Source organism: Paroedura picta, chromosome 11 (assembly GCF_049243985.1).
Source record: "Paroedura picta isolate Pp20150507F chromosome 11, Ppicta_v3.0, whole genome shotgun sequence".
In the NCBI taxonomy this organism is placed as follows: domain Eukaryota; kingdom Metazoa; phylum Chordata; class Lepidosauria; order Squamata; family Gekkonidae; genus Paroedura; species Paroedura picta.
Window position 1 is genome coordinate 3,711,949 of NC_135379.1, and position 13,609 is coordinate 3,725,557.

General features: G+C 48.9%; 1 long non-coding RNA gene across 1 annotated transcript in view; it reads left to right on the forward strand.

The window, feature by feature from the left end:
- Nucleotides 1-13,609, forward strand: part of LOC143820511 (uncharacterized) — a 35,269-nt gene that overhangs the window by 1,142 nt on the left and 20,518 nt on the right. The window contains exon 2 of the long non-coding RNA XR_013225376.1: nt 287-435. This is a non-coding gene — a long non-coding RNA (uncharacterized LOC143820511). The remainder of the gene's footprint in view (nt 1-286; nt 436-13,609) is intronic.

Consider the following 13,609-nt stretch of genomic DNA (forward strand, 5'->3'; position numbering starts at 1 on the left):
ATGTGCGGGGTGCAAAATTGAGTTTGCATATCAAACTGGTCCGTAATGGAAACTGCAGGTCAATTTTCCTGCAGGGCCCAGTGAAGAAGGCCTCACGAATTCCAATCACTGAGTGATTTGTTTGGGTCTGGTGAGAAAGGGGTGATGCATTGCTCTGCTCTCTCCGTCTGCTCCTGCAGCCTTTGGGGAGACACTCAGGAGACAGGGTGGCCTTCCACCGACCTCTCGTAGCTCAGTCCGGGTGACACTGACTGATTTCGTCCTTCTTTCCTGATCCTTCTTGCAGCCCCACGGAGCAGATCCCAGCTGTCTTATCCATCACAGCAAGGCCAGTCACCTCCTTCAGCTGCAACGATAAATCATTCCATCCTAACCCCGTAAACCTGAAGCTACCAGGGAGGAATGGATATTAGAATCATCCTGGAAAAGGAAGAGGTTCGTGTCGGCTTCAATTATCTTTCTAGAGAATGTGATTTTTAATTTTCCTGCTGTTTTGCTCCCTCCCCCCTCCCCCCTCCCCAAGCCATCAGGATAGAGAAGCCTAAAATGTCAAAAAGGGAACTGTTGAGGCGGACAAAGTCCGACATCATACATTTGAAGCGTTTCCGACTGCGCTGTTGTCATGTTTACTGTTCACATCACCCACGTTCTGCTACCGCTACCGCTTATGGTTACAATCCTTTTTCATCACCGCCCCGCCAACTATCTCTTGGTTTACAATCTTCCTTCCCACGAAACTGCTTGTCTTGAATCAGACCCTTAATCTATCAAAGTCAAATTGCCTACTCATACTGGCAGCAGCCCTCCAGGGTCTCAGGCAATGGTTTTTCACATAATCTACCGCCAGGTATTTTAACTGGAGATGCTGGGGATTGAACCTGGGACCTTTTCCGTGCCAAGCAGATGATAAAGCTACAGCCCTTCCTTCCTTCCTTCCTTCCTTCCTTCCTTCCTTCCTTCCTTCCTTCCTTCCTTCCTTCCTTCCTTCCTTCCTTCCTTCCTTCCTTCCTTCCTGCCTGCCTGCCTGCCTGCCTGCCTGCCTGCCTGCCTGCCTGCCTGCCTGCCTGCCTTTTGCACAATGTTGGACAATTCCTCTGTGTTTTTCAGCCTCCAATTTGCATAAGAGCCTTCTTTTGCATTTAAAATAGCCTCTTCCTGAGGAGGTTATGCAACCGGCAGCGTGAAGCGGCAGGCCAACCCCGCTAGATGGCAGGCCTCTCTCATTCCTTTTGCATGCGCCAGTCCCCCCCCCATACACACACACAAATACCCACAGATGTCAGCCACCCTGTAATGAGGCCTCTTCAGTTTTTGAACTTTCCACTCTCCGCCCTCCCCGAACTGACACCCTGTGCCAGGCTTTCCATGCTTCAGGAGGAGTGGAACTTGCAAAACCCCAAAAAGCCCTTGTACAGTCAAAGGATATTCTACATGCTCTGGAAGGCGGTCTATCTCCCCATTGGGTGCCCTGTAGAATGGACAGTTGGCACCGTGTGAAGCAGGGGTTAAAAAGCAGCGGACTCTAATCTGGAGAACTGGGTTTGACTCCCCACTCTGGCACATGAATCCTGCTTGGTGACCTCAGGCCAGCCACAGTTCTCTCAGAGCTCCCTCTCAGCCCCACCTACCTCACAGGGGGTTTGCTGTGATTGTCAGACACTTTGAGGACCTGCGGGGGGTGGGGGGCAGTAAAAAAAGTGGGGTGTAAGAACCAACTCTTCTTCTAGGCCTAGCATTTCAATGGTAGGTCTTCAAAACACACATTTAGGGATCGTTATACACTGCACCTGATGGGATTCCCCCGCAGAGTTACAGGCCATCTCCAGACTAGAGAGATCAGTTCCCCTGGGGAAAATGGTTGCATTATACAACACTGAGGTCCCTCCCTGCGCCAAACCCCGCCCACTGCCGGCTCCACCCCCAAAGTCTGCAGGTATTTCCCAATCCAGAGCTGGCTTCCCTAATCCCCTGGAATTCCAGATCATCTCTAGACTACAGAGAGAGTTCCCCTGGAAAATACAAATGTTTTTAAAACCCATGACTCCGGGTCCTCTCCTCTGCTGCCAACAGCAATCACTCCCTGCCTTCCTCAAAGCAACAGCTTTCAAAGACTCCAAGAGAGCCATCCTGTCCCCTCTCCACCTCCTCTTCTCCAGGCTGGGCATTCCCAAGTCCCTCCACCTGTCCTCATAGGGCTTGGTCCCCATCCTCGTCACTCTCCCCTATACCCTGCCAATTTTGTCCATGTCTTTTTTGGAGTGAGGCCTCCAGAGCTGCACGCAGGACTCCAGGTGGGGTCTGACCCATGCAGTAAACAGCAGGACTAGGACATCTTGTGATTTTTGATGTAATGGCCCAAGACTGTATTCCAAAATCTGACGGGATCAAATTTACCTGGGCTATCCAGGTGGGTCCTATGCCAAGTATCTGCGTTTGATTCTCTTTTTTTTTTAACCTCCTTGCAAGATCTACATTCCCATCCTACCCTCTATGCATTCTTGAGATGTAGAATCTGTCTAAATGAATCCTGGCAGGCTTCCAAGCCATTCACCCGGTTTAATGAATGTAAATTCTCTGAACGCTCAACTGTAAGAATCAGCAATGCTCATTAACTTGGATTTTTTTTAATGGTCCCTTTCTAGTATTTATTAAACCTGATTTTAAACTTCACGAGCCCCGGCATAGATGATTTTGGGCCCTAGCATCTTTGCAACGGTTCGGGTTCAGCTGTCAGCTATAATATACAGGCTTGAGTCAATTTTCAAAAAAATAAGATTATGGCCATTTTCGAGCCTGACCCCATGGGCAATCAGGAGGGGGGCTATTTATCGCGCTAATGGAAGCAGTGCCTGTGGCTTGAACCCTGAGTGACTGCACAGGCGTCAATTTCCCCCCACCATCTGCAAATTAGCACGCACACACCCCAACATAGAATCCATTACAGCAGAGTCTGGTGTCAGCGCTAGGATATTGTAAAAAAGTGGGTATTTGAGATTAGTGGAAAATCTATGGGACACTCTTGTTGAAAGCTGAGAATTTATGTAGGCAGTGCATGGGCAGAAGCTTCCGGATTGGCCACGTGCTTTCTGAGCCAGCATCCCTTTCAGTTTGATTGCCAAGATTTCTTTCTAGAAGCCGGGGATTCCCAACCAGGAAACCCTGGGGTTAGGCGAGAGGTCCCCAGTGGTTACGCACCTTATCCCAGAAGTTCAGATGGCCACTGAATTCATTAGACATCACCGGAGCCCCTTTCCCCTGTTGCTCTACAGGCCTCGTCTCTTTCTCCACTATGGAAATGGCAAATGATTGATCGATTGATTGGCCATCTTACTTCCATGCTCACTTCTCTGAAGAAGTGAGCTTTATCACTACGGGTGCTGGTAGTTGTTCTCTGTACCACATAGACCTCCACCATCTTTATTATACTATTGTAAAAGGAATGCCAAGAGGAAATTAGCTGATTTCCTCCTGTCTGCCTAAGAGAGGGGGAACGACGACTTTTAAAACTCAGGAGTGAAGGTTTTGCTCATTTCAAAGCTCCAAAGAAAAAGTGCGTTTCTTCACAATCCACGTACCTGTCAAGCGTGCCGTTCCATTTAACCAGGTGTTATTCTCAGGCTGATTTACATGACAAGCTCTTCAACATGACAGTCGCCACTTTAAAAATAGGCTCTGTGGAGAGGCATAGTGCAATCTTCTCTCTTTCTTTTTTTCCTATACAGTTCTAGCTATGCTGCCAGGGTTTTGTGTCGTACCCAGCAGGTGTATCTAATGGCACCCCAAGGCTACCGTTTTGTGCACGCTGACTGGAAAGCAAGGCATGGCATGAAGCTGCGCTTACCTCTGAGTAAAAACACATAGGTTTGGGCCACAAGGGGACAATTAGTGCCATAGGTTACGTTTGCAGCAACGTACGCCTGGTGCAGACAGGCATTAATGAGCACGTAAACCAATTCCCAGGTGGTGGCTGGACTGGGTTGCCGGCTCCAGGTTTGGAAATACCTGGAGATTTTAGGGGAGGAGCCTCAGGAGGGTGTGGCTTGGGGCGGGGAGGGGCTTCAAATAGAGTCTAATGCCATAGAGTCTGCAAAGGAGGCATTTTCTCCTGACGAGCAGTTGTGATGGTGGGAGATCTCCAGCCACTACTATCTACCACCAACCCTGTAGCTATAATTGTTGAGCCTCCTTGGCCATTGATTGCCTTCTGTTTCATCTTACGGTAGGACCCCTCTCTTTTCTCTCTTGGTGGCCTTGTCGCTGTAGCAAGTTAACCTTTCCGGAGGTTGCTCAGTTCACAGTACGTTAAATGTACCTACAGGTATATATCCAATGCAGGAACACAGGAGAAGCCATGTTGGAACAGGCCAATGGCCCATCCAGGCCAGCAGTCTGAGTCACACAGTGGCCTTCCCTTGATGTTGCCTCCTGGCTCTAGTTCCTCTGAACGAGGAGGCTCCCTTTAGTCCCCCTGGTCAGCAGCCCCTGACAGACTTATTCTCTGTGAATCTCCTTTTAAAGCCATTTATTGCTGTGGCCATCATGACATCCTGCGGCAGCGAGTTCCACATTGTCTGGGCTAAGTGTCTTCTCTTGTCCATCCCAAAATCTCCAGTTTTTTCCCAGCCCGGAGCAGGCGACCCTTCTCCAGATGGCTTCCCATCTGTGCACGGATCAAGTCTACACCCCCTGACTTTCCGCAGCATGACAACATCAGGACTTGAGCCCAGATTGGAATTATGGGATCGGGAAGGGGTTGGGGGCCACGCAACGCATCCGAAACGTTCCCTCCATCGCTTCTGATCCATTCTCAGGATCCCTTTCCTCCCCACTGCCCAAACCGTCCCCATATGTCAGCGGCTAGCCTGTCATTCTCCTGACATCTCGGGGCGGACAAATTAAGGCTCGATCTGTTCTCGGAAGGGGCCGCTGCCTTCAAGTTCTTGGAACTGGATGGGGAAAAGAAATTCATAACAGATGCTCCGCACAAATGTGAGAATAAGGATATTCATATCAAAGTCACTCATCGACTTCCTGAGTGACTTGCAAGAAAGGGGGGGCGGGACCCCCTCAACAAGCAGCCGCGTTCAATTGGTTTGAAATCAGAGAGGCGTCCCTGGAGGCTGGCGACGCTGTCCCCAAGAGGGTGCCGTGGACACGAGGGTGCTGGCCGACGCCTTTTCTGGTGCCCACCAAGTGCTTTTAGAAAGTCGTGGGGCTTTTACCAAACAGAACTTCTGACTGATTGGGTCGACCAGGGGTAGTCAAACTGCAGCCCTCCAGATGTCCATGGACTACAGTTCCCTTGAGCCCCTGCCAGCGAACCCCCTGCACTATGCAGGACTGATCTGTGAGAACAGCCCTAAGAGAACAGATTTAGATTTAGATTTAGATTTAGATTTAGATTTAGATTTCTAGCCTGCCACTCCCAGTGGCTCGTGGCGGGTTACAACATGTATAAAAGCCCCAATAAAATTTCATTAAAATCAACTAGAACAATCCCAAAATGACCAAAAGCGGCTGACTAAATCTAACTAGACTCACCCACTAACCACCTTAGAAAGGAACTCTCCTCCTCCTCCTTCCCTCTTTTACCTGCCCCTGGAGCTGGAGCAACCTTGCCAGGGCGGTGTTGCAGTACCCCACCTGACCCTGACCACTTTCGCAAAACACTTGATGGAAAGCAAGAAAAGAGCTGATGGGTGCCACAATGATTTTGGCCTGCCAGCCACATGCAGGGAAACAAAACACATGATGTCACCGCATTTTGAGTTTCTCTGCTACACTCTCTGGGCGGGGCTGCCCTTCATTTCGATGGAGGAGATTGAAATGCGGTGATGTCAACGCTGCCCCCCCCCTGCATTTTCTTTTGCTGCAGGGAAGGGGGGGGGGTTAGGTTGGACCGGATTCTGCTGTCTGCTGTCAAGTCGTGATTTAGACCCAAGCGCCGAATCTTCTGTCAAGCCTCTCCTTTGACCACTCCAGAATAATTTGTTCCGCCTGCAGTTTTCTCGGCTCCTGCCAACAGCAGAGGACCACGTCCGGTTTATAATTCACCGGGCCTTCCAAGTATTTATTTAGCCAAGGTCTTATGCAAATCGGGCACGCCACGGTTTGCAAAGGCCCTTTCCGAAGCTGCCCTCCAGATCCCTGCTGCAGTGGAACATTTCTTGGCTCAAGCCGGGGGTCTCTAATGCCCCCACCGTACGGCCAGCGCAAGTAACAGCGCCTGCTCTCAGAATGCAAATACAGCACTTCGGAAAAATAAATACAATGCACATTTCAGTCCAGCTGATTTCTGTCCCCCACACCTTTCTGGGGAATCAAAGGCTTGCCAACCTCCAGGGGGGCACGCGACAGAAAGGAGGCCGCACACAAAGGCAATCAACAAAAATTGTCATAATTAAATCAGGGGTAGGCAAACTGTGGCCCTCCAGATGTCCATGGACTACAATTCCCATGAGCCCCTGCCACTGCTGGATTGCGAATGCTGGCAGGGGCTCATGGGAATTGTAGTCCATGGACATCTGGAGGGTCACAGTTTGCCTACCCCTGAATTAAATAGATGATAATTCTTTTCCAGGTGGGGCCTGGAGATCTGCCAGGATTTCAACAGACCTCCACAGGACAGAAGGGTATTCCACCCATCAAGGTCCCTTTCCTTCCCCAAACCCTGCCCTCCACAGACCCCGAATTGCCAGGCATGTCCCTATTTAGCCCTACTTGCCAGGAAACCAACAACTGGCTCGGGGTTGCCAGGAATGCCCTCTTCCTTCCGAGTAACCTTGTTGTTAATGTGTGAGGAAGGAGGTCCCCAGTTGGGATCCCCTTCCACCCAGAAATTCCCCTTTGGAAAGCCGGTCTCTTTCTCACCCACCGCCCTGGAGAAAAATGTCTCCCCAGCAGCAAACTAATCCGAAGATGCTGGTTTGGTTCCTTTTAAAAGGGGATGAGCATTTGGGGGTGGGAAAGTGCCGTCAATTCACAGCTGGTTTGGGGAGGGAGGAACCTGCAGGGTCTTCAAGGCAAGAAATGCTCAAAGGTGGCTTGCCGTGGCCTGCCTCTACATAGTGACCCTGAACTTCTTGGTGGTCTCTCATCCAAGTACCAACCAGGGCTGACCCTGCTTAGCTTCTGAGATCCAATGAGAGCTGCTTAGCCTGGAGTTGGCTCATCTTTCAAGTCGTAGCTTTATGGTCACTGGTGTGTGTGTTTGTGTGTGTGTCACAAGCTCCACTCAACAGGTTGGTTTCCAATGGGATTCGATTTGAGCTTCTGGGGACTGGAGGGGTTAAGGACTGAACCCAGTAAAAATGGTGTGACGCCTCCCCACTCCGAAGAGGACCTTGGTCAACAAAGCTCTTTTTATTGCCGCTGCCCAGCGCCGCTCTTAGCAACCCGGCTGTTTGTGCCCCACATAATAGTAAACACAGAAAAGGGAACCTGGCTCGGAGCCGGCATCTCCGGAAAGGGAGCTTGGTTTACCAGGCTGCTTTCTCCAGCTTCGGAGCGAGGGCCTCAAATATCTTTCTTGGCAAGGCGGCGTCAAACGTCTCCAAAACTCCGATCGGTCAGTTTGGGCTCGATGAATCATTCTTTCCGTCTTGGACGACAAGCGAGCTGTGATCTGGAGTTGGGCTCCCGGCCTGGACAGGGGGAAGCTGAACGTTTCAGCGAAGCACGATTTTGTTTCTTTGACGAGAGTTGCCAGGAGTCAATCCAGTTTGGAAGTTGCCCCAGCTGACTTTGGGGAGGGGCCATGGCTCAGTGGAAGAACCTCTGATTTGGGATGCCCTGGGAGGGAGGTGAGGCTGAGAGAGCCCTGACAGAAGTGTTCTGTGAGAACAGTTCTAACAGGACTGAGACTAGCCCAAGGTCACCCAGCTGGCTGCATGTGGAGGAGGAGTGGGGAATCAAACCTGGTTCTTGTTGCTTTTTAACCACAGTATCACGCTGGTACTCAAATTAGAAAGGGACACTGCTGGATTGCAACTGATAATGAAGCTTATGAGAATGCATCCTCCTGGACTGAAAAAAGACCTAGGTTTTTTGTCCCATTACCGATGGTGATTTCTCCACACACACACACACACACACCGCATATCACACCTAATCCAATCATGGCTGCTGCTGTTGTTGTTCACCAGTTATTGTCATGTGGCATCTGAAACTACTTCAGACTCCGAGATATTGGGGCAAATGGACTCATATTCTAGCAATATCTGAAGAAGTGAGCAATGAGTCACAAAAGTTCCTGCTCTGATGTAAATTTTGTCCCTGGACTGTTTCTCTCTTCTTACTTGATGATTACCTAAAGCAACACCTGGTCTCTCTAGTAACCTTTTATTTAAAAAAAAAACATACAACACATTACATTAGAAAGTTCTAAGAAGGTTGTTCTTTTCCTGTTGGGCTACGATTGGTTTCATTTCTTTGACAGTACATTATTTGCTGAAGATTTTTTTCCTCCTTTGGCTCAATATAGCGGCATTAAAAGATTTCACCAGAAGTCTAATGCCAACTACTTATTACAGAATCAGTAAAGAGGAAGAGTAAATAGCACCATCTGAGAGACAGACGATTTTCTTCTATGTGTTTTGTGAACAGGCTTCTCTGCTTTTGACTGCAACATGAAAGTGTGCTGGATCTACCTGAATACTTTACCTTTTTTGTAATATATTTCTTGGGAGATTTTTTTAAAAGTCACTGCACGGGCAGTGGGTCTCCTGACAGCTTATTACAAACTGGAAAGGGCTACCATAGCCAGGCCAGAGGCAACAAGAGCCAACTAACGAGAGAAGAAGTTGCAAGCATGCCAAGACTTACAGCTTCTACAGAGTCGTTTCTCCTCATCTGATCCTGCCGATAAAAGCCAGCTGCCTCTTTCCAGTCCTGCAGGATCAACTGCACCATGAGAGGTGGAGACAGGCTTAGAGCAGAGCTGCAAGCTAAAGGGAGAAGCGCTCGCCTTATGGCTCGAGGTCGGCTACCTGATGAAAGTGACGATGAGTCATTGCAGAATTAAGTCTGAGCAGCTAGCTTTTAGCTATAAAACCTCTCAAGGGTGCTGTAGGGGCACGGATGCAACATAAGCTATATGTTTTTACTGCCTTGCCTAAAGACTGTGACCTCTTGGACCCGGCTACTGTGCTTGGCTGATTTTTGGACTCTTGAACCTTGGATAGGAATGGCATCTTGTAATCTCCCTTGGTTTTTATTTATTTTTTTGGTAAGGGACACAGTAACCCAATACCAGCACCTGCCCTGCAATTTCACTAGCGTTGCCAGTTCCAGCTTGGGAAATGTCAGGAGATTTTCAGGTGGCAGCCCTGTTGGAGAATGACTGATGCAGATGTAGCCACAGGAGCAGTGGTGAATTGTAGCTGCAGCTTCAAGGGTGCCTGGCTGCACCGGTCCAGGATCTTTGGGCACCTGATGCCACAGTTGTGTGACCTCACACTGCTCGGTGTGGCATTGGTTCTTCGAACCCACTTTTTTCTTCTGGGAAGGGTGTGTGTGTGTGAAAGATGCTCAAATGCAAAAACAGCTAAAAATAGGTCAGGCTGAAGGCAGGCCCCGCAGCTCTAAATTACGCCGAGCCTAATAAAACCTCGGTGGATGAGACAGTTGGAATGTGTGGGGGCATGAAAACATAATGATATGGAATTAGAGAGCGCCTTCGGAGTGGAAGAGGGCCGTGAATTAAGCCGCGCGTAGAGCGTTCCCCCAGAATCGATAGCCACTCTCCCCGGTGGCCAAAAAAGCTCATATATTCTCCTCCTCTGCCTTAGACGAGAGCTTTTGTGTGTGTGTGTGTGTGTGTGTGTGTGTATGGAGGGGGTGCAGTCATTTCTCTCCCTCCGGGTTTATGATCCTGAGGAACCAGTTCTTTTTAGAAGGAAAGGGCTGAGGTTGGTTCTCAGTGGCTCTGATGGACCCGGGGGGGGGGGGAGCTAAAAAATACAGTAGTGCCTGGTAGGTCAGTGGAGTTGCCAACCTCCAGGTGGCAGCTGGAGATCGCCTGGGATGATGACTCCTCTGCGGGCAAGAGAGATCAGTTCCCCCTGAGAAAAGGGCTGCTCTGGAAGGTGGAATTTATGGTATCATGCTCTCCCTGAAGTCCCTCCCCTTCTCACATCTCACCAGCTTGGACCCCCCCCCCCATCAATAAACGAAAAAGGTTAAAGATTTATCAAGGTGAGGCCTGATATAAGAGCCTTGCATAGAAAAATAATATATATAATATGTTATTTTTTATAAAATATATTACCATGAGCCCCTGCCATTGCCATCCACCTTTCAAAGCAGCCATTCCCTCCAGGGAAACGGATTTCTGTTGCGTGGGAGAGCAATTGCCACAGCAGGCCATCTCTGGGGGCTCCCTGGAGGTTGGCAGCCTCACCTTGCCAAGGTAACTTGACTGCAGGAAGCGGGATCCTGCCATTATCAGGTTGCCAGAAGGTCTGAACAAGCCTTTGAGCTCTCCCTCCCGGTCTCTTAAACAGCCTGGCGGAAACTTCTGGATTAACAAAAGAAAAGCAACGGGGGTAACATTAGCTTTGAACTTGGCATTTCTTGGTATTTAGGTCGAAGGGCTGCCAAAGACATGGCTATGCAGAGAAAAGAGAGAGGCACTCGGCAAGATCACCTCTTAATGGCTCTGTTGGGCAGCCATGTTTGCCAGGAATGACAGGAGCTTTGGAATCTCAGAGGACAAGTCCAAGGGCCTGGCCAGTCTCCAGGCGGAACCTGGAGATCTAGTGCCAGTCTCCAGGTGGGACCTGGAGATCTAGAATGCTCAGTGATCTCCCTTAACAGCAGAGATCATTTCCACCAGTAGAAATGTTCACGCTATCTCATCTCAAGATATGGACACCAACCCCACCTACTTTGCAGGGTGTCAGTTGTGGGGAGAGGAAGGGAAAGGAGTTTTAGACCACTTTGGGACTCCTTTGGGTCATGAAAAGCAGGTTATACCAGAACAGCTCTTCTTCTCCTCTCTCACAAAATGCTGGCTTTAAAAGGGGGCTTTTTAATCACAGAGTGGCCATCCCTCCCTCCCACGACTGGCTGCTTCCCTAACATAATCTGTACTTCTTTGGCTTGTTCTTGGCAAGGGTCTTGATAGCCTGGCAAAGTTCCTAGCATTTGTCTTGGTGAATTCACTACTGACCCGAACCCAAGGTCCCCGTTCAAATATATCCGATTGGGAGGCAGAGCCAGGCATGATCCGCACTGTGTGCTTCGTGGGCGGGAACCAGCGGGCGATTCTCCATGGTACCGAGAACCAGATCTAGGGGGGCACCAGAATCGGTCCAGAGATTCCTGGCGGGAAATCATCAGGAAAGAGAGACTTCGAACACACTCGCAAGAGATTCTGCTCAACTGTTCATGGGCAGCAGTGAACAAGACGGCATGTGTGAGGAATTCCACAGCTGAGTGTTTTGCACATTGCCTGCATCACGTCTGAATCTTGTTGGGAGAGTTTAAATATGCAAAAAGCTGACTAGTGAGCTCAGGCCGCTTAAAAGAATAAAATAGCTTTATGGAGAGGAGAAACAAACTTTGTGAGTAAGAGAGGAGGAGGGTAGACCTAACTGACTAACTGACTAACATTCAGGAGGGAAAACCGGAGGAAGGAGCAGGAAGTCTCCAATGGAGCCAAGCAGGAGGAGCTTATTTGAAAAGATGCTAAGCTAAACAATATATTTCCTCTGATGACCCCCTGTAGGGTATTCTTCATATGCTGCTGAGTCATGCACAGTGCAGATTTTACACATTCCACCAAATTTGATCTTGGTTCAGAAATGGAAAAGCCCAGTGCTGAAGAATGGTGGATAAAGACGGCCGAATTGGGCCACACTGGCTGAACTCAGCCACCTTCAAGAAAAGAAAAGGGCAGTGTTTTCAGACAGCTGGACACCTTTGACGGACTTTCTGCATGACGTCAAGAAACACGAAAAATTGGCTTGTGGTTTCGAGGACTCATTTGATGTACTGATGGTGTGATGATGTTAGCCAGTCGTCCGTGTCCGATTGCTGGTGATCCTGTGGCACAGAGCTGTCACCAAATCTCTTGATCTTGCACCGCTTCTTTGAGTGGTATGATGCTCTGGCCAATGTTCACTTTGATGCATTAGCATAATGTACAAGAGAATAACTGGATTTTTAACCGTCATGGATAAGATCGGAAGCCTCGTTGCTTCTTCTCCACTCTTTAGAGAAACGTTTTTCATATCAGTTGTGATTTCTTTTCTTTCTTCTTTGGGTCTGTGTCATGGTTTAAGAAGCCTTTGAAGAAAGGTTTCATTTAGAAGGAGGGACCAAAAGACATGCTAGTTCTCCAGAGAACTCTGGGATTCGACCTGAAATCCACATGAATGTGTGTGACAGCTCATAGCCTCCTTTGGTGGGATGCGTCTGTGTAAGATAAAAGTGAGTTATTTTTATGCTGGCCCTCTCAGAATTGGGCTGTTTCCTCAAAGCGTGCTTTTCTCAAGTCTGTGCTGTTTCAAAACCCTGCTTGGGCAGAGATAAGGGGGGGGGGGAATTATTGTGTGTAGGGATGCCAGGTCAGGGTTGGGAAATACTTGGGGACTTTGCAGGCGGAGCTGGGATTGGGTCAGATTTGGGACGGGGGAACACCCTCACTTTCTAAGCAGCTATTTTCTTCAGGGGAACAGATCTTTTTAGTCTGGAGATGAGCTATAATTGCATGGAGGGTCAACAAGTCCCACTTGGGGACAGACATCCCTAATTGTGCATATATATATGGGGGATAGAGCTAGCAGCGTCTACCAGCCATATCGACTAAAGGTGACCTCCACATTTAGAGACAGTCAATCTCTGAATTGTCGTGCCTGGAGGAAACATCAGGGGAAAGCCTCAGTCTCTATGGCCTGCTGTTGGACCTCCAGAGGCACTGGATGGCCACTGGTCTGATCCAGCAGGGTTCTTCTTATGTTCTTACCAGGGGAAGGCCTTGGCCTCTCTTGCATTTTACAGGACTTCCAGAGGAATTGGTTGGCCACTGTGGGAAACAAGATGCTGAACTAGATGGACCACTGGTCTGATATTCTGAACCTTTGTAACACCATCTTTGTGGTCCTGAAATAGTCCTTAGCAGGTTCCTGTTTCTTGGAAGGGGAGTTTTTGTTTTTCTCCCTCTAGTGGTCAATTTTATATCACATCATTTTCTGTCCTACATCTTTGCAGGGAGATATGCCGGAAATAAACTTGCCTGGTATTGATTTGACCAGTAGTGGGAGCCAAACATCTGTAGAACGGGGGGGGGGGGGGGCTCAAAGAAACAGGCACTTGCAATCAAGGAAAATAAGAAGGCATAAAAGCCCTCTGGCTGGGTATTAATGCAGGGGGTTCAATAGTAAATTATTTAACAGCTTTTTAGAATGATGCTTTGTGTTGTTATCAGGTTTCCATTCTCCATTTTTCCCTATTGGCTTTTTAGGGTTGCTCGCTTCGTATGCGTGCATCGTGCATTTTCTTTTGCCATCAAAAGCAGTTATATTTTATTTTGTTTACATCGAGGATCTCAGTTTAGACCCTGCCCAGGAAGAATTTTTTGTCCAGGGCTGATTCACTGACATACAAG